The following is a 27,595-nucleotide window of genomic DNA, read 5'->3' as shown; positions in this document are numbered from 1 at the left end:
TAGTATTATTATTATTACTATTATTATTATTATTATTATTATTATTAGGGAAGGCCTAGGCTACTTTTATTATTAAATTGATAGGCTATTATAATTAAATTGCCACGCAATGATTTCATAGCGCATCACCGCATAACCAAAGCGTTGTTAGGATAATAAAATATTACATAGAAGCTTACTCCTCCTCATTGAAAATTGTCTAAAACATTTAGGTCGATTACAATGAAATGAATTATAGGCATATAATTAATTATTAACAGTCTATAATATGTCGAACACTGCAATAATTCATCAATGAAAATTAAAAACAGCTTTATTTCAAAAACATTGTTTAACAAATTAATAAAGAGGCAAAGTGTACATCGCAGGTGGTTTGGAAGAAGTGGGTATAATCCATTTTGCAACACAAACTGGAGGTAAGCAACAGTAATTTGCAGCTAGTTTGAACTACAGAATTAAAGATCTCGGGAGAGGTTAATCGGCTCTCGTTTCGCCCTGTACACTGCACGAACACTGCACGACAAACGACGCACGACAAAGCTGAAAATCGTCCCGACCCGAAAAAGAGTCGCACGAGTCAGAATTTGGCTCAAAATCAGACGAAAATCACACAGTATATGCTCGCCTTGAGAGCCCAATCACCTTTGAGTGGTAACAGAACAAGCCATTGCACACTGGCGAGTGAGATTTGCATTGCAAGCTGCTCCCCCACTTCCGGGTATATAAGGCAGCATGCGAATACTCACATTTTCTCTGAGGAGCCGAGACGGGGTCCCGGCCGCCAGCAGAGGTACAGAAGTTGTGGCGACGGGACGTAGGGAACGGGAGTTACATTAGTAACCTAAATGTTGCCTATCAGGCAGTCACGTTCGAAGTTACGTCAGAACTGAACTGACAAATTGGGATCCCTATTGAAGACGCCACAACTGCTGCCTCTTCCAGCGCCCTGAGCAAGCCAGCTGGTCCCCCCGCACATTTTGGGGCGGAAAGAAGGGACAGGGCTGTGCATAGAGAATGTCAATCACAGAAGCTCCTGTTATCCTTTACAGGGTGTACAGTAATAATAATAATAATAATAAATTTTATTTGTATTGCACTTTACACGTGAATAACACATCTCAAAGTGCTACAGGTGCACAGGTAAAAACACTAAACATAAAAGCAGTCAAAACAGCAAGAAACAAAATTATATTAAGAAAATGCAATACAAAATAGGTGAGTCTTTAAATTATTTTTAAAAACCTCGATAGATTGTGGCGCCCTTAGGTGGTTGGGGAGGGTATTCCACAGTCGAGGCGCAGCCTCCTGCCAGGGATCCCGATGAGGAGTGCATTGCAGTAATCAAGCCTGGAGGAGACAAAGGCATGAACCAGCTTCTCTGAATCGGAAAAGGATAGGGAGGGGCGGAGTTTGGAGATGTTCCGGAGATGAAAGAATGCAGTCTTACAGATAAATTGGATGTGGGTGTTAAATGATAGGTGGGGGTCAAATCGAACCCCCAGGTTTGTTATTGAGGATGTGAGAGAAATGTCATGGCCAGCAAATGAGTAAACGGTCAGAGGGGAGGAACGGAGTTGATGTGGGGTGACCTTCCGTTTTGGAGCTGTTTAGCTGAAGGAAGCTGTCAGTCATCCATGCCTTTGTCTCCTCCAGACAGGCAGTTAGAGTGGGGAGTGATGATGTGGGGGATGTGGGGTCCAACCTGACATAGAGCTGAGTATCATCAGCATAGCAATGAAAAGCAACTCCATGCCTGCTGATGATGCGGCCCAGGGGGAGCATATAAATGGAGAAAAGGGTGGGGCCGAGGACCGAACCCTGAGGCACTCCACATGTGACTGTGTGGGGCCTCGACCTGGCTCCCCCCAGGGCCACATACTCAACTCTATCAGTCAGGTAGGACTGAAACCACTGAAATGCTGTGTGTGAAATGCCGATGAAGTGTTGCAAACGGTGGAGGAGGATGGCGTGGTCAACAGTGTCGAAGGCGGCTGAGAGGTCCAAGAGCAGGAGGAGGGATGGAGAGCCCTGGTAACAATTTATGTATTAAATTATTGTTAGTATTATTATTATTACTATTATTATTATTATTATTATTAGGGAAGGCCTAGGCTACTTTTATTATTAAATTGATAGGCTATTATAATTAAATTGCCACGCAATGATTTCATAGCGCATCACCGCATAACCAAAGCGTTGTTAGGATAATAAAATATTACATAGAAGCTTACTCCTCCTCATTGAAAATTGTCTAAAACATTTAGGTCGATTACAATGAAATGAATTATAGGCATATAATTAATTATTAACAGTCTATAATATGTCGAACACTGCAATAATTCATCAATGAAAATTAAAAACAGCTTTATTTCAAAAACATTGTTTAACAAATTAATAAAGAGGCAAAGTGTACATCGCAGGTGGTTTGGAAGAAGTGGGTATAATCCATTTTGCAACACAAACTGGAGGTAAGCAACAGTAATTTGCAGCTAGTTTGAACTACAGAATTAAAGATCTCGGGAGAGGTTAATCGGCTCTCGTTTCGCCCTGTACACTGCACGAACACTGCACGACAAACGACGCACGACAAAGCTGAAAATCGTCCCGACCCGAAAAAGAGTCGCACGAGTCAGAATTTGGCTCAAAATCAGACGAAAATCACACAGTGTATGCTCGCCTTGAGAGCCCAATCACCTTTGAGTGGTAACAGAACAAGCCATTGCACACTGGCGAGTGAGATTTGCATTGCAAGCTGCTCCCCCACTTCCGGGTATATAAGGCAGCATGCGAATACTCACATTTTCTCTGAGGAGCCGAGACGGGGTCCCGGCCGCCAGCAGAGGTACAGAAGTTGTGGCGACGGGACGTAGGGAACGGGAGTTACATTAGTAACCTAAATGTTGCCTATCAGGCAGTCACGTTCGAAGTTACGTCAGAACTGAACTGACAAATTGGGATCCCTATTGAAGACGCCACAACTGCTGCCTCTTCCAGCGCCCTGAGCAAGCCAGCTGGTCCCCCCGCACATTTTGGGGCGGAAAGAAGGGACAGGGCTGTGCATAGAGAATGTCAATCACAGAAGCTCCTGTTATCCTTTACAGGGTGTACAGTAATAATAATAATAATAATAAATTTTATTTGTATTGCACTTTACACGTGAATAACACATCTCAAAGTGCTACAGGTGCACAGGTAAAAACACTAAACATAAAAGCAGTCAAAACAGCAAGAAACAAAATTATATTAAGAAAATGCAATACAAAATAGGTGAGTCTTTAAATTATTTTTAAAAACCTCGATAGATTGTGGCGCCCTTAGGTGGTTGGGGAGGGTATTCCACAGTCGAGGCGCAGCCTCCTGCCAGGGATCCCGATGAGGAGTGCATTGCAGTAATCAAGCCTGGAGGAGACAAAGGCATGAACCAGCTTCTCTGAATCGGAAAAGGATAGGGAGGGGCGGAGTTTGGAGATGTTCCGGAGATGAAAGAATGCAGTCTTACAGATAAATTGGATGTGGGTGTTAAATGATAGGTGGGGGTCAAATCGAACCCCCAGGTTTGTTATAGAGGATGTGAGAGAAATGTCATGGCCAGCAAATGAGTAAACGGTCAGAGGGGAGGAACGGAGTTGATGTGGGGTGACCTTCCGTTTTGGAGCTGTTTAGCTGAAGGAAGCTGTCAGTCATCCATGCCTTTGTCTCCTCCAGACAGGCAGTTAGAGTGGGGAGTGATGATGTGGGGGATGTGGGGTCCAACCTGACATAGAGCTGAGTATCATCAGCATAGCAATGAAAAGCAACTCCATGCCTGCTGATGATGCGGCCCAGGGGGAGCATATAAATGGAGAAAAGGGTGGGGCCGAGGACCGAACCCTGAGGCACTCCACATGTGACTGTGTGGGGCCTCGACCTGGCTCCCCCCAGGGCCACATACTCAACTCTATCAGTCAGGTAGGACTGAAACCACTGAAATGCTGTGTGTGAAATGCCGATGAAGTGTTGCAAACGGTGGAGGAGGATGGCGTGGTCAACAGTGTCGAAGGCGGCTGAGAGGTCCAAGAGCAGGAGGAGGGATGGAGAGCCCTGGTCAGCAGCCACAAGCAGATCGTTTGTGACCCTGACCAGGGCTGTCTCTGTACTATGGGCGGAACGGAATCCAGACTGGAATTTTTCATAAAGACTGTGTGAGTGAAGGTGGTTGTGGATTTGGGTGACAATGACTTTTTCAATGACTTTGGAGAGAAATGGTAGATTAGAAATAGGCCGGTAATTTGATAAAACATCAGGATCGAGGGAGGGTTTCTTAAGCCGGGGGTTGATAAGTGCAGTTTTCAGAGAGATTGGAAGATGGCCAGATTGCAGGGAAGAATTTATAATGGTGGTGATGAGGGGGCTTAAGAAAGTCATATTTGATTTTATCAGGGCAGTGGGAAGGGGGTCCAGAGAGCACGTTGAGGGTCTCATACTGTGTATGAGAGTTTCAACCTGTCTATGTGTGGGAAGAATGAAATGAGAGAATGTTGGTGCTGAGGTTGAGGGGATGGATGGAATGACATTGCTGGGTGTTAGGTTAGAACGGATGGTAGTTATTTTTGTGGTGAAAGAATCAAGAAATTTATTGCACTGGTCGTCTGTACTGTTATTTTGCCTCAGGGTTAGCGGACTGAGAAGATGATTTATTGTTTTAAAGAGCTGTTTTGAATTTCCTTGATTATTGTTAATGATGTTGGAATAGTATTGTGACCGTGCCTGACTGAGTAATTTGGAATATGATCTTTGGTGCTCTCTGTAAGCAGTTTTATGGACAATCAGCCCAGAAGCAACGTAGCGCCTCTCAAGGACCCTCCCAGCCGCCTTCTGTCTACGCAGCGCACCAGTGTACCACGGGGCAGAGCGTGTAAATGTTACAGTCTGTGTCTTGAGGGGTGCATGGGCATCAAGTATCTCTTGCAGTCCGGTATTGTAATGGTCGACAAGTGCGTCAGGAGAAGAGTGATGAGCGGATATGGCCAGGTTTTGTAGGTCGTAAGACAGGTGTTCAGGGTTAATGTCTTTTGTTTTGCGAAAGCAGATTTTGTGTTTAGGCTTACTGAGTGAGGTCAGGAATGAAAAGTCTAATGATATGGCATTATGATCAGATATGCCTAAATCATGTACATGAACATTGTTAACAGGAAAATTTGTTATAATGAGGTCCAGTGTGTGCCCTTTTGTATGAGTAGGGACTGTCACGAGTTGTCTGAGATTGAGTGTATCAAGAAGTTGTAATAATTCTGTAGTATATTGGCTAGTGGGAGAATTAACATGGATATTAAAGTCTCCAAGAATTGCCACATTGTTTGATGTGGTGCACACTGACAGGAGTAACTCAGTTAATTCTGAAATGAAATGTGGGTGTGGTTTAGGTGGCCTGTATATGAGGATGGTTGTAAGTGGGATGGGCTTTTCACACGTAAAAGACAAGCATTCAAATGATGACAGATTTGGCAATGTCACAGAAGACAGGTACAGATCAGAGCGATAAATAACCGCCAAACCCCCTCCACGTCCATTTCCCCTGGCTTTTTCCAGATATGAATAGCCAGGGGGGCAAGCTTCATTAAGTGCAGAATACACTTCTGATTTGTGCCAGGTCTCAGTGAGGCACATAAAATCAAGCTTCTGATCAAATATATAGTTGTGGATAAAGGATGCCTTATTTGTAAGTGATTGACAGTTTAACAGTTCTATTGTAATCATTGAAGATGGAGTCCACTTTACCAGAGAGCGCAGCACAGTATGGTCCACTCCGCGTTTCCCCAGGCACGCAGTGCGTGGTTCCTCCAGCAGGGGGCCTGGGTTTTTTAGATCTGAGCCATGAGCGCTCTGATGACGCATCCGATGACGTCGTTGGTGTGCGCCGCTGGCAGCTGTCCGCAGGCTTGGAATAGAGCTCTCGGTCCTGCTCTCGGAATAAACAAAACACCGCCGCGACCCCCTATGAACGTAGCGGGGTCGGCGAAGAATGCCCAATTGCTTGAGAGCAAAGATGTTTGATGGGGCGAGGCGAGTGTTAAGTTCCAAGAGTTGGTTCGGCAGGTACCGGAGCATGGTGGATGGAAGAGTCGCTGTGATGCTACAGTTAGCAGCTGTCCATGAATCCGGCAGACGTGAATGAATGATGACTATGCACACCAGGACAAGTGGCAGTGCCCGTAGTAGCCCAGGGGACAGGTGTGGCATACGTTGGAGGTGAGGGGAGCCCATGCGGACTGTAGAAGATTTGGTTTCAGGACAGTATCAGGTGGTATCAGCCGGTTAGCCTAGCCACGGAATGCAGCTCGATGGACGAGAAAGCTTCAGCCAGCTACTATATTGTGACTGTCCGAGGGTTTACACCATCAATATGTTCAATTTACTGAAGCCAGTCCGACTGACAGGATCCCCAGCTATATCCCAAGGCGATGAACATCTCCAGATCGCTCACCACTCCAGCAATAAGGGCAGCTCCAGGTAGGAAGTGTCCGAGCCTAGATGTTTTAATATCCAAACAAAGCTGGACAGAGGGCTCAATATCTCAATATCTGTTATCAGTAGAACAGATACACAGAATAATCATAGCAGTTTTAGCAGGCTGAGAAGCGGCGAACATACGACGCCAGCGTCCTCTCACCACTGCCCCTCTCACCACGAAGTTTTTAATTACTGACAGAACTTTGAACATATGAAAGCGCTATTTAAATGCCTCATTCATTCATTCATCCTGTACAGTGAGACTATTGGATAACAACAGGAAAGCGTGCCTATTCCGACTGAAAGGAACGCTACAGAGACCACATCCTGTCCGTAGGGAGGTAACATATGGTGTTACACATTTGGACTGACCACTAGGGCAGTGCTACATATAGAAAATCTCTGTTGTAGATCCCGCCTTGTCCAGGGGTGGAGTCATTACTGTTACAGAGATGGCAGAGTGGACTCTGCTGAAGGAAAGACACGGGCTTGCCAACAGGGAAGCCATACCATGGAAGAATACACATATGGGATCACCTAGGAGGGGAATCACAACATATGGGCTAGTACAGGGGCTGACCAACCGGGCATACACACAAGGACTAGACCTGGCGTCAAATGCCTTCACCGCATCTGACTGCCGGGGATGCTGGAGGAACTCCACCAGGGTTCACCAGCCGGGGAACTCACCAGGTGAGCAGAATAGGTGCTCGTATCCTGTCCTCAAAGGGGAATGGCGCAGTAAGCGAGACACCGAACCAAACTTCCTGCATATTACCTGTTTGTACACAAAACACTGGAAGAAATCGGCTCCACTCAGAGGTTGTAAAATCTTGCGAATGTGTTGGGTGTCGCCACGAGTCGAGTGAACTCTCACTCAGCCAACCTCTGTTTGGAAAGAGCCTTTCCCTTCTGCTGGCCTCCATAGAAGACATAGAGCTGTTTATGAAGCTCTGCGTGTGGCCCATGTACATACACAAGGAGCGAACAGGACACAGCAATGCAAGGGCTGGGTCTGCCTCCTCTGGGGGTAGTACTTGCAAGTTTACCACCTTGTCCCCAAAAGGAATGGTGGACACTTTGGGCACGTATCCAGGTCTCAGGATGATGTGAGAGTTGGCTGGCCCAAATTCCAGGCACGCTACGTCGACCGAAAATGCCTGCAGGCCCCCACCCTCTTGATGGATGTGAGGTGCTGTCATGAGGAGCATGAGTTCTGGGAACCAGGTCCAGTTGGGCCAGTAAGGCACAACCATCAAGACCTGCTCCTCGTCCTCCCTGACCTTACACAGTGTCTGTGCAAGCAGTCTCACTGAGGGAAACGCATACTTGCAAAGGCCCCTGGGCCAGCTGTGGGCCAGTGCATCCATGCTAAGGGTCCCCTCAGTCAGGGAATAGAACAACTGGCAGTGGGTTGTCTCCGAGGACATGAGCAAGTCAACCTGAGCGACCCCAAAGAGTTCCCAAATCAGCTGGACTGTCCGGAGGGTGGAGTCTCCACTCTTCCCTGAACGTATGCTGTCGTGAGAGCTCGTCGGCTGCATGATTGAGCTCGCCCTGGATGTAAATGGCATGAAGCGATCTGATTCACATCTGACTCCACAGGAGGAGATGGAGGGCAAGTTGCGACATACAACGGGAGCGTAGACTACATTGACGGTTGATGTACGCAACAGCCGATGTGTTGTACGTCAAGACCAGCACGTTTGTCCCGCAGCGACTGCAGAAACCGGCGCAGGGCAAGATGTACTGCTAGCAGCTCGAGGCAATTGATATGCCACTGCAGACGAGGCCCTGTCCAGAAGCCTGAAGCTGCTTTTTACCGTCTCATACAAGCACCCTTTCCCATGGTGGAGGCATCTGTTGAGACAACAACATTTCTGGACATTTGTATTAGGGGAATTCCTTCCCGAAAGCGGACTCCTCCTCTTTCGAGGTATCTTGGTCTTGATCTCAAAATCACAATGGTCATCTTCCCGCAGTGGGTGACTCATCAACGAACATGACTCATCAACGAATGCCTCCTCAGCTTGCTTACGACCCAAACATGAGTCAGAGATTGTGGCTGTCAGACGCATCCAGAAACACACAGGTGAAATGACATCTTTAAAACGATGCAACGTCACACCTGTGTTTACTCTTTTAGAGAATCTACTCTTTAGATGTTGAAGCGTTCAGGAGAACAGCCACTGCACCAGACTGTGCACACTCAGCAACCACAGCCTCCACTGGAATATGACTTTACACCAACACAGGAACAGGAACCCTCTTGTTCTGATACACAGGAACTATGAATGAAGAGCCGAGTGAATCAGCGTCCACTCGGGTCTGAAGTGTGGTATTGTTCACACACTGCCTTATATACCCGGAAGCGGGGGAGAGGCTTGCGTTGCAAAACTCATTTGCCGATGTGCATTGGCTTGTTCTTTTACCATTCAAAGGTTATTGGGCTCAAAGCCAAGATCCGTACATAACATTAAATGTGACTGACTGATGTAAAATCAACCGTTGTATTAGAAATTAGTTTACTTTATGCCAAGATAATATAACACAAAGAAATAAAATGTATACATGTTTTTTTTTATATAAATGTAAAAACAAATTATTTAAATATGAAAACATTGCTAGATGTACAATGTTAATAACTGTTGAAATGCGTCATCACACTGTGAAAAGGACCTATCGCAGTTAATGAGGCTCTCCAACAGAAGTTGTTGCAGCAGCTCATCATTTTAAATGTTTAACAGTAATGTTAATGCCACTGAATTTCCAATGATTTCTTACTCCTTTTGCTTCTATTCATATTCAAAACCAGTGTGAGGCTATCCCCTTTTCCTTGTTTACCTGTACTGAACTTCCTCTTAACTTTATTTCCCAGAGCAGGTCCTAGCATGAGGATGCTCTACAAGTGTCAGCTGCTCTGCCTTTGTCACAGAAGCTCTTTTACAAAGTTTTATGTGGCACTTCCACACTTCATAATAATGACTTTATCTGCTGTGACATCCTCGGACACACAGTCACATTATCTTTCTCTCTCTGTCCCTCTTTTTTTTTTTTCTGCCCCACAAACTCAGACCATAGTGGCATGACATGATAGTGGGAGGCAGAGTTGTCTCCTTTAGCAAATCTTTAAAAGTCATGCCGCAAAGGCAGCCACATGGAGTTTTTTTTTTTTCTTTTTAACATCGGACTTCTCCACACATACAAAAGCAGACCCTCTATATCTCTATTCTACTAAACCAGTAGAATAACCCTCCTACCTAACCAGTCTTTTCACACCAAGACGAATAAAAATCATTCTAAATGTAAAAGAATAGCAGAGTCCACACCACAACTATAACGATAGCAGCCAGAGGAACGATAGCGTTGGAATCACTTTCAGAATTCTTTTTTCCAGCTGATGAATGAAAAAAAAAAAATCAGAATCCATCCTGCTGTAAAGAGCTCGAACACAGAATGATATTGTTATTGTTATCTTCATAGTATAATTAATATAATTATTTTATTTAAAGGGGTAGTTGATTATGATTTCACTTTTCTAACTTTAGTTAGTGTGTTATGTTGCTGTTTGAGCATAAACAACATCTGCAAAGTTACAACGCTCAAAGTTCAAAGCAAAGGGAGATATTTGCTTTTTAAGAAATTGCTTTTTAACCCTCATGTGGTGTTCAAAACCCTATAACACCTGTGGTCTTCCCGGGTCAAAATGACCCGCCTATAAAAAAATAGCTTATAAATCACTCATTATACCATATTTTCACACAATCTTGGATTCAGTCTTTTTGTCAACTTGTTCTCTTTCAATTAGGACTGGTTTTACATTTCTATTTGCATCTAATTAATCGTAGGCCTCATTTATTTGACAGTAGAGATCTAATTTTTTGAGTAAAAAAAACATTATTTTTGAATAATTTTGGAAATATTAAATGAAATCTAAAGAAAATTGGCACTGTTTATCACACTAGTCTACTTTAATTTTTCACCAGGAATTTTGTTTTGAAAAACTTTTATTTTGTACAAAATGGCACATTGTCACACTTGTGGTCTTCCCGGGTCAAAATGACCCGACTATAAAAAATAGCTTATAAATCACTCATTATACCATATTTTCACCCAATCTTGGATTCAATCTTTTTGTCAACTTGTTCTCTTTCAATTAGGACTGGTTTTATATTTCTATTTGCATCTAATTAATCGTAGGCCTCATTTATTTGACAGTAGGGATCTCATTTTTTGAGTAAAAAAAAACATTATTTTTGAATAATTTTGGAAATATTAAATGAAATCTGAAGAAAATTGGCACTGTTTATCACACTAGTCTACTTTAATATTTCACCAGGAATTTTATTTTGAAAAACTTTTATTTTGTACAAAATGGCACATTGTCACACTTGTGGTCTTCCCGGGTCAAAATGACCGACTATAAAAAATAGCTTATAAATCACTCATTATACCATATTTTCACCCAATCTTGGATTCAATCTTTTTGTCAACTTGTTCTCTTTCAATTAGGACTGGTTTTATATTTCTATTTGCATCTAATTAATCGTAGGCCTCATTTATTTGACAGTAGGGATCTCATTTTTTGAGTAAAAAAAACATTATTTTTGAATAATTTTGGAAATATTAAATGAAATCTGAAGAAAATTGGCACTGTTTATCACACTAGTCTACTTTAATATTTCACCAGGAATTTTATTTTGAAAAACTTTTATTTTGTACAAAATGGCACATTGTCACACTTGTGGTCTTCCCGGGTCAAAATGACCCGCCTATAAAAAATAGCTTATAAATCACTCATTATACCATATTTTCACCCAATCTTGGATTCAATCTTTTTGTCAACTTGTTCTCTTTCAATTAGGACTGGTTTTATATTTCTATTTTCATCTGATTAACCGTAGGCCTCATTTATTTGAGAGTAGGCATCTCATTTTTTGAATAAAAAAAAATTATTTTTGAATAATTTTGGAAATATTAAATAAAATCTGAAGAAAATTGGTACTGTTGATCACACTAGTGTACTTTAATTTTTCACCAGGAATTTTGTTTTGAAAAACTTTTATTTTGTACAAAATGGCACAGAATTACACTTGTGGTGTTCCACTGGGCCATTGAGGGCCATTGTTTCAATGGGCCATTGAAAGTGAATGGGAGAGACTGAAACATTTTCAGGAGCATGTTCATTGTTTATGTACACATATGAGCATGTGATGGATTATGGTGAGTTTGGGCTCTTTTTAATCTTAACAATCTCATGTAAATAATGATGTGCCATTTTCCACAATTTATGCATGCTTCATTGAGTTACGAGTTAAAACGCGACATAAGTGCTAGGCTACATCTATATTCAAAGCTCTGTGAGCGCCTGTGGGGGTTTGTGTGTTACAACTCCATTAGGAATATCTTTAGATCCGAGTGATGGATTGTGCTGTGTTTGGGCTCTTTTTAATTGTGATAGTCTACTGAAAATAATGATGTACATTTTTCTACGATCTGTGCATGCTTCATGAAGTTATGAGCAAAAACCAAACGTGAGAGCTTCATGAGTATATACTTGGCTAGGTGCGTCTGTGGTATTTTTTGTGTTAGAGCGCCATGAGGAATATCTTTAGATCTTGTTGATGGAATATATTGAGTTTGGGCTCTTATTAATCGTGAGCTCCTGCTGTAAATAACGATGTGTCATTTTCCATGATCGATGTATGTTTCATGAAGTTACGAGTAAAAAGGCCAAGTCTAAGCTACCTTGCTTGGCTATGTGAGTCTGTGTGTCTGTAGTATTTTTTGTGTTAGAACTCCATGAGGAATATCTTTAGTTCTGAGTGATGGATTATGTTGAGTTTGGACTCATTTTAATTGTAAGCATCTGCTGTAAATAATGATGTGTCATTTTCCACAATCGGAGCATGTTTCATGAAGTTACGAGTGGAAATGTGTCTAAACTTCCATCATCCATGTATGGTTTACACATGGGTCTCTTGAAGGGCTTCTTTTACAAAAATCTCACTCAAGTTTAGAAAAAAGCCTGAAACAATTATGCTTGCTGTATTCTACTAATTGAGACCTTTCAAATGACATATGACACAGGACTATCTGAGCTGTATGATGTATTTGACATATTGCTGAATGTAGTAAAAAAGTAGTTTATAAATTATGAATTTGTTTTTTTCTATTTATCAGCAAATAACTCAGCACTACTTAGGAGTTTATCAAACTGGCTACATTCATTGTAAGTTTCAGACTCTAAGCTTTCAAATGACACCTATTTTAAGTTGATCAAGGTAACAGTTTTGAAAAATATTATGATTATTTATTTCGCAGCTAGGTGGCGCCTGCGGGGGAACACTCTTGTTTTAGAGTGATAACTCAGCTCTCGTTAGGAGTTGATCAAAGTGATTAGATGCATTAAAAAGCTGAGATTCTAAGCTTTAAAATGATACCTATTTTGTGTTGTTCCATTCATTGTTTGCATTGGTCTCTCCCATTAACTTTCAATGGCCCATTGAAACAATGGCCCACAATGGCCCTCAATGGCCCAGTGGAACACCACAAGTGTAACTCTGTACCATATTGTACACAAGTAAAGTTTTTCAAAACAAAATTCCTGGTGAAAAATTAAAGTACACTAGTGTGATCAACAGTGCCAATTTTCTTCAGATTTTATTTTATTTTTCCAAAAATTATTCAAAAATATTTTTTTTTTACTCAAAAAATGAGATGCCTACTCTCAGATAAATGAGGCCCACGATTAATCAGATGCAAATGGAAATACAAAACCAGTCCTAATTGAAAGAGAACAAGTTGACAAAAAGATTGAATCCAAGATTGGGTGAAAATATGGTATAATGAGTGATTTATAAGTATTTTTTATAGGCGGGTCATTTTGACCCGGGAAGACCACAAGTGTGACTATGTACCATTTTTTACAAAATAAAAGTTTTTCAAAATAAAATTCCTAGTGAAATATTAAAGTAGACTAGTGTGATAAACAGTGCCAATTTTCTTCAGATTTCATTTAATATTTCCAAAATTATTCAAAAATAATGTTTTTTTTACTCAAAAAATGAGATCCCTACTGTCAAATAAATGAGGCCTACGATTAATTAGATGCAAATAGAAATATAAAACCAGTCCTAATTGAAAGAGAACAAGTTGACAAAAAGATTGAATCCAAGATTGGGTGAAAATATGGTATAATGAGTGATTTATAAGCTATTTTTTATAGGCGGGTCATTTTGACCCGGGAAGACCACAAGTGTAACAAGGTATCAAAACCCCCGCAAAAAAAGTACGAAATTTTTCAAAAAAGATTTGAGAAGTAGTTATACCCTTTGGGAACAGAGTCACTAAGTTTCAGTCCAATGCGATAACATTAACTAGTATTTTTGGGAAAAAGAAAATCTTCTCCGGGTCAAAATGACCCGAAGACCACATGAGGGTTAAGAATTACTACAAACGGCTGGTAGGGACTACACAACATTCCTCTCAGGTTAGTGACATCACCAACCCTAGAATTTACATAAACCCCACCCCTGGAACACGATTTACAGATGATCAATAGTATATGTTAATCAATTACTAGATGATAACTACACATAAGCTACATAACATCATCAACTAACCATTCAGAAATGTTGTCTACATGTTGTCACTTCTTCTTGAGTCTCTCCATCTTTGTCTGACTCTGGTTTGTACATAAAAGGCTAAAAGTCTTTGAAATTTTCAGTGCATGTCTGTGTTGTCAGGATTACACCCTCAATCACCGTCATCATTCACTCCGCCCACTCGTTCACTATCACCCGAGTTCTAATCACCACCACCTGGATCCCATCACCAGCTCACCCTTCATATACTGCACTCACCCTTCAGTCATCGTCTGGTCTGGTCTCTACTTGGACACACAGACTCACCTCTCATATCCTGATACTTACCTGTATCCCTGACCTTCTTCAGCCTGCTATCGTACGCTTCTGATCCGAGTCATCATCACCTGCAAGAGAGACATTATTATTCTTCAGCTAAGTCATCATAAACTGTCTATATCTGCTTACTCACCGTTATCTCTGGAACCGATCCATTCTGCTGAATAAATTACATTATATACTTACCTTCCTGTTTGCTTCTTGTCTGAAACCTGACAGAAGACCAGACCGAAGATGCAGAATCCTTCGGATTCCAGAGAAGATCATCCACCGGCAAATCCACCTGCCGCCCCCACAACCAGCCCACCAATCGCATCACTTTCTTCACTTCCGCGTTCATCGGCTACTTCGTTCACTGTCTCTACCAGTCCCATGGCCCGACCAGCGACATTCACCGGTGAGGCAGAGGACTGCAGTGGGTTCCTTCTACAGGTATCTCTCTATTTCGCTATGCAACAACATCAATTTACCAACGACTCAGCCTGTGTTGCATTCATCTTCTCCCTCTTGTCCGGAAGAGCACTCCAGTGGGCGCAAACGTTATGGAATTCTAATTCCGATGCAGTTAAGTCAACTGATAGTTTCATTCAACACTTTAAAGAAGTTTTTGGCCAAGCAGCAGCCGATCTCTCCGTTCATGACCAGCTCTTCAATCTTCGACAAGGAAAATCTTCCGTGAGTGATTATGCTCTTCAGTTCCGTACTCTGGTGGCATCTAGTGGTTGGAACGAATCAGTGTTGATTACAGCTTTCCGTCATGGCCTTAATCCCAATATTCGACAACTACTTGTGGTCTACGATGACAGCATGGGTATTGAAAATCGAATCCAAAAGACCATCCGCGTTTCTCAGCGCTTATCTGCCTGCGACCTATTAGAACCCACTGTAAGTCTTCCGCCCCTCGGTTCCATCAAGCACTCCTCCAGCACCCGAGCCCATGGAGATTGGTTCTTCTCATCTGCCTACTTCTGAACGCCAAAGACGGATATCATCATCTATGCCTATATTGTGCTTCAGATAAACATCTCCTCAGCACCTGTCCAGTTCGACCTCCTCGCCCAGCGGTAAGCTCCATTCAAGTTCATCCTAAAATTGAGATGTTGAATCATACTACTGTGCATCTCCTGACCTCCCGTGTCTCTGTCTCAGCACAAGCCCTCATCGACTCTGGCTCTGCGGGGAACTTCATTTCCCCAACGCTTCTCCAAAAATTGAATCTCCGTAAACGCCGTAGTCAGCAAGATCTTCAAATTCACACCATCCAGGGTAAACCGCTGGGCAGAGGTCACATCCGGTATCATACTCCTACATTAACTCTTCGCATTGGATGCCTGCATTCTGAGGAGATCTCGTTTATGGTGCTGGAGGAATCCACCGCTGAGCTCATCCTGGGACGCCCGTGGCTGGTACAACATCAACCGACCCTCCACTGGAAATCCGGCGAGATCATGGGAGATAACTGTTTCTCATCTTGCCTATCTTCAATCAAGAAAAGTTCTTCTTCGTCTTCATCATCGCCCTCTCAGTCAAGATCCAAGGTTCCTGTCTATTCCACCTCCGTCGAGAGTCCCGAGGTTCTACAAGAGGTAGAAATACCAGTGGAGTACCGGGCGTTCCAGGATGTATTCAGCAAGAAGCTGGCGACCAAGCTACCACCTCATCGGCCATGGGACTGTGCTATCGACTTGCTACCTGGAGCAACTCTACCTAAAGGACGTGTTTATCCCCTGTCTATCCCGGAGCAGAAGGCCATGGAGGAGTATGTGGAGGAAGCGTTACAGCAAGAGTTCATTCGTCCATCTACCTCCCCTGCCGCTTCGAGTTTCTTCTTTGTGGGTAAAAAGGACGGAGGCTTGAGGCCGTGCATCGACTACAGGAACCTCAACTCTCAGACTGTCAAATTCAGCTATCCCCTTCCTCTGGTCCCAGCAGCTCTGGAACAGCTGTGTGGAGCCCGTATCTTCTCTAAACTTGATCTCAGGAGTGCCTATAACCTCATCCGTATTCGTCATGGAGATGAATGGAAGACTGCGTTTGTGACCCCATCAGGCCACTACGAATATCAGGTTATGCCCTTCGCTGTCTTCCTGGGGTATATGAACGAGATCTTTCGTGAACACCTCAATCGTTTTGTCATACAGGGATGCAAACAGCGCGCTTTTCGGCGCCTCCCACTTTTTTCACGTCAGTTTGGGTGACAAATTCATCTGAAGCCTATTTCATAGCTTAATGTGAGGGACAGAAAATTTACATCATTAAAGTTTACGAAAACTCGTTTTCCCTCCTCTGCGGCTGTCAATCATTCTCCATTCAGTATTCAAACAGCGCGCGCGCCTCGTCCGGTTACAGCAGCATACAAGCACGGTAAAACTCTCTCCAATATGATATTCACATTATAATGCTTGATCTGTAGAGAAAAGGCTGTGGATTTGCATAAAATGACTTTATTTTGTTGGAGTTTGTTGCTGTTTTTAAACGACTCGCTACCGTGTGCCTGTTAGATCACACATCTCAAGGACTAAATCGGCATCAAACGCACAATAACTGGAATTTAAAACTGTGAATAAACAAATGATCAATAAACTGTTGGACAGATAGACACTAGGATTTGTGCGCTCGACATTTCTTCGCTTTGTGCCATGAACTTTTAAATGCGCACTTGTGCAGCGCAGCGCTGCACTCTGTGACTCCATATTGCTTTGAGCACATCATTCTGCGCCCGCGATGCGCATACGCGCTTTGTGCGCTCTGTTTTGAAGCGTTTCATATTTTCATAGTTTTGCGCACTGAAAGATTATTGAAAGCCTATATTTTTGTATACCTAGCCTGCACAATACATTTAAAATAAGCATAATTTAATTGTATGTTATTTCTGTGTAGTGTAGTGTAGGCTATATAAATATACACACTTCTGAATTATTGACATTCATATATAAATATAAAATTGTGAAATGTATGATTGCCTGATTGAATTTTATAAGAGTACTAATAGTAATTTGTTGTTATTAACATGTTTAGATTTGATAAAATTACTGTGCAGATTTTTTCAAGAATTACTTTTTGCTGCTGATTTATACACTCACTAAGTTTAATAAAAATACACGGCATTACAAATATATAAAAATAATAATACATTTATGTAATATTTAAAGGTGTTAACTGTAATCTTACACTGCAAAATGATCACTTACAAAGGATTAAATTCATCACAATTATGTAAGTATCTGGATATTTGCCGCGGGGCGAGGGCTTCGATATCCTCTCTCTTTTTTGACCATACTTGTGTTTGCATCCCTGGTCATAGTGTACATCGACGACATCCTCATCTACTCATCTACCCTCTCAGAACATCATCAACACGTCATCAAGGTACTGGAAACATTGAGAAAACATCAACTGTACTTGAAACTGGAAAAATGTGAGTTCCACACCACCACTGTTCAATTCCTGGGCTACATCATCAACCAACATGGCATCCAGATGGACCAGAGGAAGGTGGAAACCATTCAGAACTGGCCAATACCATCATCCGTTAAAGAACTTCAAAGATTCCTTGGTTTCGCTAATTTCTATCGAAGATTCATCAATAAATACAGCTCCATCAGTGCACCCCTCACTTCAGCTCTGAAAGGCCGGCCCAAGTCTCTGTCCTTGTCACCCGATGCCATCCAGGCTTTCCAGCGCCTTAAAGAAGCCTTCACGACCGCTCCAATCCTCGCTCATCCCAATCCAGATATTCCATTTGTCGTCGAGGTTTATGCATCATCCACAGGGGTTGGAGCGGTCCTATCTCAGCGGCCGGGTGAGCCTCCCAAACTCCTTCCATGTGCCTTCTCTAAAAAGCTGTCTCCGGCGGAGTGTAATTATGACATCGGCAATCGGGAACTGCTCGCTATCAAACTAGCCCTTGAGGAATGGAGGCATTGGCTGGAGGGAGCCAACCATCAGTTTGAGGTCATCACCGATCACCGCAACTTGGAATACCTCAGAGAAGCTAAGAGATTGAATCCTCGTCAAGCCCGTTGGGCCCTCTTCTTCACTCGATTTGACTTTATAGTCACCTACCGACCTGGGAGTAGGAACTGCAGAGCAGATGCTCTCTCCCATCTCTATCATCCTTCCACCGACGATCAGACTCCGGAACCCATTCTCCCTCCAGCCGTAATCCTAAGCCCCATCCTCTGGGATATCGATGAGCAGATCGCCCAGGAGAACCATCGCCATCCTGCTCCGCCGGAAGGGCCAGAAGGGCTCACCTACGTTCCTCAACATCTACGTACTGCCCTTCTGGACTCAGCTCATACAGCTCCGGGCTCTGGACATCCAGGTAGCAAGCGTACCTCTCGCTCCTCAATCAACGGTACTGGTGGCCGTCCATCTCCAGGGACGTTTCCCGTTACATCAAGGGATGCTCAGTCTGCGCCATCACCAACACTCCCCGTAAACTACCTGAATGCAGACTTGTACCACTACCCATTCCCAGACGTCCATGGTCTCATATCGGTGTGTATTTTATGACCGATCTTCCTCTCTCCGAAGGAAATACTTGTGTACTTGTCGTAGTCGACAGATTTTCCAAGGGATGTAAACTTATACCCCTACCTGGTCTTCCCACAGCTCTTGGTACTGCTGAAGCTCTATTCCACCATGTCTTTTGTAATTTCGTAATTCCTGAAGATATAGTTTCTGATCGAGGACCTCAATTCATCTCACGTGTCTGGCATGCCTTCTTCAAACTCCTTGGAGTTACCGTCAGTTTATCATCTGGATATCACCCACAGACCAACGGCCAGACTGAGCGGAAAATCCAAGAGATCGGACGCTACCTGAGGACCTACTGCCACCAGTACCAAGACAGCTGGAACCGATACCTCCCCTGGGCGGAATACGCCCAGAACTCCCTCAGACAGAACACCACCGGGCTCACCCCCTTCCAGTGTATCCTCGGATATCAACCTCCTCTCTTCCCTTGGTCGGGTGAGCCCTCGGAGGTTCCAGCTGTCGATTTCTGGTTCCATCAGAGCGAGGGGGTATGGGACTCAGCTCATGTGCACCTCCAACAGGCAGTGCGGAGGCATAAGGATCAAGCGGACCGTTGGCGAAGTGATACTCCTCAGTACCAGCCAGGACAGAAGGTGTGGCTTTCGACGCGGGACATACGCCTCCGCCTGCCTTGCCGTAAGCTGAGTCCTCGATACATCGGACCTTTCACCATTCAGAGACAGTTGAACGAAGTCACCTACAGACTCAACCTTCCATCTCACTATCGGATTGCACCTTCTTTTCATGTCTCTCTCCTTAAACCTTTCACTGATCCTGTCACTCCTCTCCCTACAGATGTGTCTACAGAAGATGTACCTCCTCCCGTTCCTGTGGAAGAAGAGCCCATCTACCGAGTTCGCACCATCATGGACTCCCGGCGGCGAGGTCCCCGTTTGGAGTACTTGGTTGATTGGGAGGACTATGGACCTGAAGAACGTTCTTGGGTACTCCCTGACGACATCTTAGACCCTGCTCTACTCACTCAATTCCACATCGACCATCCTGACCGTCCAGCTCCCAGGGGTCGTGGTAGACCTCGCCGCCGGCACCGTCCCTCTTCTTCCCAGCCGTCAAGAGCCGCCTCGGGAGGGGGGGGTACTGTCAGGATTACACCCTCAATCAGTCCTCAATCACCGTCATCATTCACTCCGCCCACTCGTTCACTATCACCCGAGTTCTAATCACCACCACCTGGATCCCATCACCAGCTCACCCTTCATATACTGCACTCACCCTTCAGTCATCGTCTGGTCTCGTCTCTACTTGGACACACAGACTCACCTCTCATATCCTGATACTTACCTGTATCCCCGACCTTCTTCAGCCTGCTATCGTACGCTTCTGATCCGAGTCATCATCACCTGCAAGAGAGACATTATTATTCTTCAGCTAAGTCATCATAAACTGTCTAAATCTGCTTACTCATCGTTATCTCTGGGACCGATCCATTCTGCTGAATAAATTACATTATATACTTACCTTCCTGTTTGCTTCTTGTCTGAAACCTGACATGTGTGAGGTAATTGAAGCTGCTAAGAATGAGCTGTTGTAGCTTTGCCCCCTGTGCTGGGAGCAGAAACTCATTTGCATTTAAAGGGACAGACACAAAAACTGTGCGTTTTTGCTCACCCTCAAAAAGTGACAACTTTAACATGCTATATAAAAATATATGTGGGGTATTTTAAGCTAAAACTTCACATACACACTCTGGGGACATCAGAGACTTATTTTACATCTTGTGAAAAGGCCATTATACCACCCCTTTAAAGTCTTTGATCTTTTGCATCACCTGTTGATTTGGAAAATGTCACAGTGAGTTGTCACAGTGAGTTGTCAAAGGAAAGTCTTAAGTATTGCAAGTAAACCACTTGGCATCCCTCTGAAGGGTCTAGAACAAATCTACCTAATGGCTTAGCAAAGCCACGAAAATTATATCAGACCATAGGAATCCTCTGTTTTATGAGTTTGAGCTAGATTTAGATTTTTTTTTTTTCAAATCGGGGGGGGGGGGGGGCAATCCTTCTTGCCACAGATTGCAAAATGCTTAAATGAAAGTGTTTTTTTTGTGTGTGTGTGTGTTTTTGTAGAGTCAACTGTGCGGGTTTCAATGATGTTGAGTGTGGGGGGATTGATTTTGATATTTTTTTATACTATTTGATTTTCATATTTATGTGAATTGTTTGTTTTTTGTGTGAAAGCATGTTGAAACAAAACAAAATCATTCAAACAAAATTTCCCCATGGGGATAATAGAAGTCACTAATACTTCATAGTTATCATTCTTGGTGTGAAATGGACCTTTTACCTTGTCAGTTCAGATCAACACATTTGCATACCGTCAATGCAACAGATTTAAATTTTTTTTTAAGAGAGTTGTTAGAACCTTTTTTGTCCAAATCAACTGTCCAATCAGTTTTAATCACACTTTTAGCCATGTGTCTGGAGATACTGCTGTTACAAACAGTAAAATGTTTTTTTTCTAAGCGACAGTAAATAGTTAAGGAAGAATCTGGACCTGGCTCTCTTTCTCTATATGTATTTGGTGTTGTTTGATAAACATCATAGCGAATACAAATTGAATGGCTGTTTGAAAACATTCAAATGCATTTTGACTTAGGTTTTTTTTTTTTTTTTTTTTTTTGTGAAAAGGAGAAATGGAAATGTGCTATCCTTGTGTTTGTGTTTTTATTTATTATTATTTTTTATTGCAACATTTTGAACAATGAACACAAAAGCATTTATGGTAAATATCAGTCATAGCAAATCAAATACTTAGACAAACATGAGTTAATTTTTGCAAAACATTCGTGTTGGTGTGAACCGGCCTTTAGATTGCTTTTGACCTTTAAGGTCATTAAAACACTGTTGTATATGTAAAGGTGTATATGCACACAAACATAAATGCACACCATAATTTTAGTGCCATTTCGCCTGGCATAAACATAAATCATGGAGTTCTACTTTTGTAGCTGTAAAATTAAAGAAAAACAATGTGTGCGTGTCTTCGTGTGTATGTTCGTGACGTTTGTGCTCCACCCTATCTTTCATAGCATTACTCTCTCTCTTTCTGTCTCTTTCTCTGACCTACATATTATGCAGTGGTAATGCATGTTATCTGGGAACACGTAGCTGCATGTTAACTTGAGTGTAAAGTGTGTCAAAGGTAGAACAGCAGTAACACACATGGCTAACCGTAAATTTGTAATGTGTGCGTGTGTGTGTGTGCGTGTGTGTGTGTGTGTGTGTGTGTGTGTGTGTGTCTTAGTGAGGACCTCTCATTGACTGTTTTTGTTTTCAAAATAAGCTAATGACAATTTGGCCTGTTTCTCAAAAATATTATGGTAACACTTTACAATAAGGTCTCATTTGTTAACATTAGTTAATGGGCACCTATTATGCCCCTTTTCACAAGATGTAAAATAAGTCTCTGATGTCCCCAGAGTGTCTATGTGAAGTTTTAGCTCAAAATACCCAACAGATCATTTTTTACAGCATGTTTAAATTGTCACTTTTTGGGGCTCCGAAAAACGTGCCGTTTTAGTGTGTGTCCCTTTAAATGCAAATGAGCTGCTACTGCCGGCACAGAGGGTGGAGCTTCACAAGCTCACACTCACTCACTGGCAGGACAATCTCATCTCACGGAATGATAAAATTAAAACAGAAACTCTCAGTTTCTCACATGGGAACATAAATGTCACGATCAATGAGACGGAAGCAATAATGCAAGTAAAACTCTTTATTGAGGAAAATGGTGTGCAGGTCTCTGACAGGCTGGTGACGCAGGGACAAGATGGTCAGCAATCCGGTGATGTGGTGAAGTGATGATGAAACCGTGATGAAATCCAGATGACGAACAAAAACCAGTTGAACACGGAACAGGAAACCAAGACACGAACTGAAACTCCGACGGGGACTGGATACACACACACGGGAGACATCAAACAACGATCTGACAAAGAGAGACAAGTGCGATGAGATTTTATAGGTGAATGGATTGACTGCAGCTGGTGAAGAGAGTGAGATCAGCTGGATCGCTGATGTACTGATCAGAGAGGTAACGCCCACTCGCACACACCCACACACACATAACAACAAGTACACGAGACAAGAAGGAAACAGTGAATTAATGAACCGTGACAGTACCCCCCCTCCTAGGAACGCCTCCTGGCGTCCCCAGACTCCCTTACCTGTCGATTGTAATCATCAATAAGGGAGTGATCCAGGATGTCTCTAGCAGGTACCCAACTTCTCTCCTCCGCACCGTAACCTTCCCAGTCCACCAAGTACTGGAAACCGCGTCCCCTCCGCCTTGAGTCCAGAATACAGTTAACCGAATATGTAGGTTCCCCTTCTACGAGCCGCGGCGGGGGGGGGGAACCGGGACAGGCGGATTAATATAAGAACGAAACACAGGCTTTATTTTGGAAACATGAAAGGCGGGATGAATCCTCCTGTACACTGGAGGGAGTTTGAGGCGGACTGCCACCGGACTAATGATCTTGGTGACAGTGAGCGGGCCGATAAATTTGGGAGCAAGTTTATTAGAGACGGAGCGGAGAGGAATGTTCTTGGTAGAAAGCCACACTTTTTGACCAACGACGTATACGGGAGGCCTAGACCGGTGGCGATCGGCTTTGGCCTTGGTGCGCGCCCCCACCTGGAGTAGAGTCTCACGGGCTCTAGTCCAAGTGCGGTGACACCTCTGGACGAAGGCGTGAGCAGAGGGGACCGCGACTTCGGATTCCAGACTAGAAAAAACTGGTGGCTGGTAACCTACACTACACTCAAACGGAGACAGGCCCGTAGATGACACTGGTAACGTATTGTGGGCATACTCCACCATTGACAGTTGTTGACTCCATGAGGAAGGATTCTTGGAGACCAAATATCGCAACGACCTTTCCAGATCTTGGTTGGCTCTCTCAGTTTGACCATTGCTCTGGGGATGAAACCCTGAGGACAGACTGACAGTCGCTCCCAATAATTTACAAAACTCTTGCCAAAATTTGGACACAAATTGGGGTCCTCTGTCGGAAACCACGTCTGTCGGGAGGCCATGTAAGCGAAAGACGTGATCAACGACAATCAACGCTGTCTCCTTGGCTGAAGGTAATTTGGGCAAGGGAATAAAATGGGCCGCCTTCGAGAACCGGTCCACCACGGTCAAAACTACCGTGTTGCCTCGAGAGGGCGGGAGGGCGGTGATAAAATCTAGCGCAATATGGGACCAGGGTCTCGAAGGGACAGGCAGCGGTTGAAGTAACCCATCTGGGGGTCGATTGGAGGTCTTACCAATGGCACAAACTGAGCAAGCCAAAACAAAACTGTGGACATCACGAGCCATAAGCGGCCACCAGAATCGTTGCTTGACCAAAAACTTGGTACGACTAACTCCTGGATGACAAGCCACGTTGGAACAATGCCCCCACTGAATGACGTCAGACCGTAATCCCTCCGGTACAAATAAACGGTTCGGTGGACAATCGGGCGGAGGCGTTACCCCTTCTAAGGCCGTCTTGACCTTCGATTCGACCTCCCATACGAGTGTGGAGACAAATAGGGTCTCCGGCAAAATACACTCGGGAGTAGACGGGCGTTCGGAACGGTCAAAAATGCGCGATAAAGAATCGGATTTGATGTTCTTGGAACCCGGGCGGTACGAGAGTAAAATCAAAACGTCCGAAAAAAAGTGCCCACCGAGCCTGCCTGGAGTTCAATCTTTTGGCAGTCTTAATGTATTCCAGATTCTTATGGTCGGTCCAGACGATAAAAGGTACCCCCGACCCTTCTAACCAGTGACGCCATTCTTCCAACGCTAACTTGACTGCCAACAACTCTCTGTTACCAATATCATAATTGCGTTCGGCAGGAGACAAACGATGAGAAAAAAACGCGCACGGATGCATCCTGTCGTCTGTGAGAGAGCGTTGGGAAATCACTGCACCTACCCCCACCTCTGACGCGTCGACCTCCACCACGAACTGACGTGCTGGATCAGGGGCAATGAGGATGGGGGCTGAAACAAAGCGGCCCTTCAGTTTGGCAAACGCAGCCTCAGCTGCATCTGACCACCTGAACGTAGTTCTGGGGGAGGTCAAGGCAGTCAGAGGTGAGGCTAGTTGGCTGAAATTGCGAATAAACCGCCGGTAGAAATTGGCAAACCCCAGAAACCTCTGTAGGGCCTTACGGGAATCTGGACTTGGCCAATCCACCACAGCCTTAACCTTGTCAGGATCCATACGTATTCCCTCAGACGACACAATGTACCCTAAGAAAGGAACAGACTGTGCATGAAAAACGCATTTCTCCGCCTTGACAAAAAGCCCATTCTCTAGCAACCTCTGAAGCACTCGTCGAACGTGCTGCACATGTTCCTGGAGAGAAGATGAAACTATCAATATGTCATCCAGGTAGACATATATGAACTGGTCGACCATATCTCGCAGCACGTCGTTGACGAGTGCCTGGAAGACTGCTGGGGAGTTGGACAACCCAAAAGGCATGACCAAGTATTCAAAGTGCCCCCTGGGGGTGTTAAAAGCAGTCTTCCACTCATCCCCCTTCCTGATGCGGACCAAATGATAAGCATTACGTAAGTCCAATTTAGTGAAGATGGATGCTCCCTGCAACCTCTCGAAAGCTGAAGACATCAACGGCAAAGGATAAGTATTCTTTACCGTGATGCTGTTCAGCCCCCGGTAATCAATACAAGGTCGCAGAGATCCGTCCTTCTTCCCCACAAAAAAGAACCCCGCCCCCGCTGGAGAAGAGGAAGGGCGGATGAACCCCTTTGCTAGAGAATCAGAAATATATTTCTCCATAGCCTCCCTTTCTGGGACAGAAAGCGAATATAACTTGCCTTTAGGCGGAGACTTACCTGGCAATAACTCTATGGCACAGTCATAGGGACGATGCGGAGGAAGAGAAGCAGCACGAGACTTACTGAACACCTCCTTCAGGTCTAGGTACTCCGTGGGCACGTTAGACAAATCCACTGCCTCCTCCTGAAACACAGAGACAGAAACAGACGAACAGGCAGACACAAGACAGGACTCATGACATTTACTGCTCCATTCCAACACTGAATTCTTCTGCCAGTCTATTTTGGGGTTGTGATCGATGAGCCAAGGATGTCCGAGAACAACAGGTGCGAGAGGTGAGTCCAGTATGTAAAATGAAAGGGTCTCAGTGTGATTGCCAGATGTGATGAGTGTGATGGGTCCGGTGATGAGTGCAATGGTGGGTAAATCCTGGCCGTTGAGTGCATGAACGGGAACTTGAAACTTGAGAGCAAATGAATGGTCCATGAAATTACCTTCGGCCCCTGAATCCACCAGTGCGTGACAGTCGTGATTGTGGGCTGACCATCTTAGTCTTACCGGGAGGAGCGTAGACGTTGATGAGGTCTTCTCAGCGGAGATCCCACCCGACAGTAGCCTCATACTTACTGCCGGGCTTGGCCTTTTACCGGGCAGTTGTAAGCATAATGTCCTGCGGCGCCACAGTACAGGCAAAGGCCTTGGGACCTCCGCCTTTCCTTCTCCTCCCGGGAAAGCCGAGCTCGACCGACCTGCATGGGCTCGTGATCGTCGACGGGGCTGACCACGTTCTTGCCGCTGGACCGCTGACTCTCAGTTCCTCTTAATCCTCGGCTGGGTAACATCCGTCGCTCGACCCTAGTCAGTCGTGCATCCACTCGAAGTGCTAATTCCACCAGTCCATCAAGAGAAGTAGGCAGGCCCAGGGCGTAGATCTCCCTATGGACGCGGTCAGCCAGCCCATGCAGGAACATGTCCCACTGCGCCTCCTCGTTCCACTGACACTCAGCCGCCAGGGTCTTGAATTCAATCGAGTAATCTGACACTGACCTCTCTCCTTGTTTGAGTTCCGCGAGCATCCGAGCCGCCTCTCTCCCGGCGACCACTCTGTCAAATACTCTTCTCATCTCGGCGGCGAGTGTCTGGAACGAGGCACAGCAAGGGTCTTGATTCTCCCACACCGCCGTCCCCCATAGAGCTGCCCTCCCAGTCAACAAAGTCAGCACAAATGCCACTTTGGCACTCTCATTGCGGAAGGTTCTGGGCTGGAGGGCGAAATGCATAGAGCAACGTGTCAGAAAAGCTCTACAAAAGTTTGGCTCACCCGCGTATGATTCCGGAACAGGTAGGCGGGGCTCCGACTGGGAGGCGCTCTCTGATGGTGTGGGGGGAACGGCCGGTGTGGGTGGCGCAGTGGGAGCTCGCAGATGTTGAACTTGCTGGGCGAGCTCGGACACCTGCGTCACCAACGCTTGAACAGCCCGGGCCGTATCGTTCAGATTCTTCTCCTGACTGTCCATACGCTGAATGCTGGAGTTAACAAACTCATCCAAAGTTGAGGAGTTACTCGCTGCTTCCATTGACATGGTCAGATCGTTCTGTCACGATCAATGAGACGGAAGCAATAATGCAAGTAAAACTCTTTATTGAGGAAAATGGTGTACAGGTCTCTGACAGGCTGGTGACGCAGGGACAAGATGGTCAGCAATCCGGTGATGTGGTGAAGTGATGATGAAACCGTGATGAAATCCAGATGACGAACGAAAACCAGTTGAACACGGAACAGGAAACCAAGACACGAACTGAAACTCCGACGGGGACT

General features: G+C 44.4%; 2 protein-coding genes across 3 annotated transcripts in view; both read left to right on the top strand.

Annotated features, from left to right (window-relative positions):
- The window catches only part of LOC307166205 (craniofacial development protein 2-like), a gene marked incomplete at its 3' end in the record, with an annotated part of 193,535 nt that overhangs the window by 119,107 nt on the left and 46,833 nt on the right, over positions 1 to 27,595 (top strand). The gene's annotated exons all lie outside the window — the stretch shown is intronic.
- prkcaa (protein kinase C, alpha, a) overlaps positions 1 to 27,595 on the top strand; it is a 233,676-nt gene that overhangs the window by 172,830 nt on the left and 33,251 nt on the right. The window lies entirely within an intron of this gene.

Source organism: Squalius cephalus (assembly GCF_949319135.1).
Source record: "Squalius cephalus genome assembly, chromosome: 10".
Classification (NCBI taxonomy): Eukaryota; Metazoa; Chordata; class Actinopteri; order Cypriniformes; family Leuciscidae; genus Squalius; species Squalius cephalus.
This window is presented reverse-complemented; position numbering and strand designations above follow the sequence as displayed.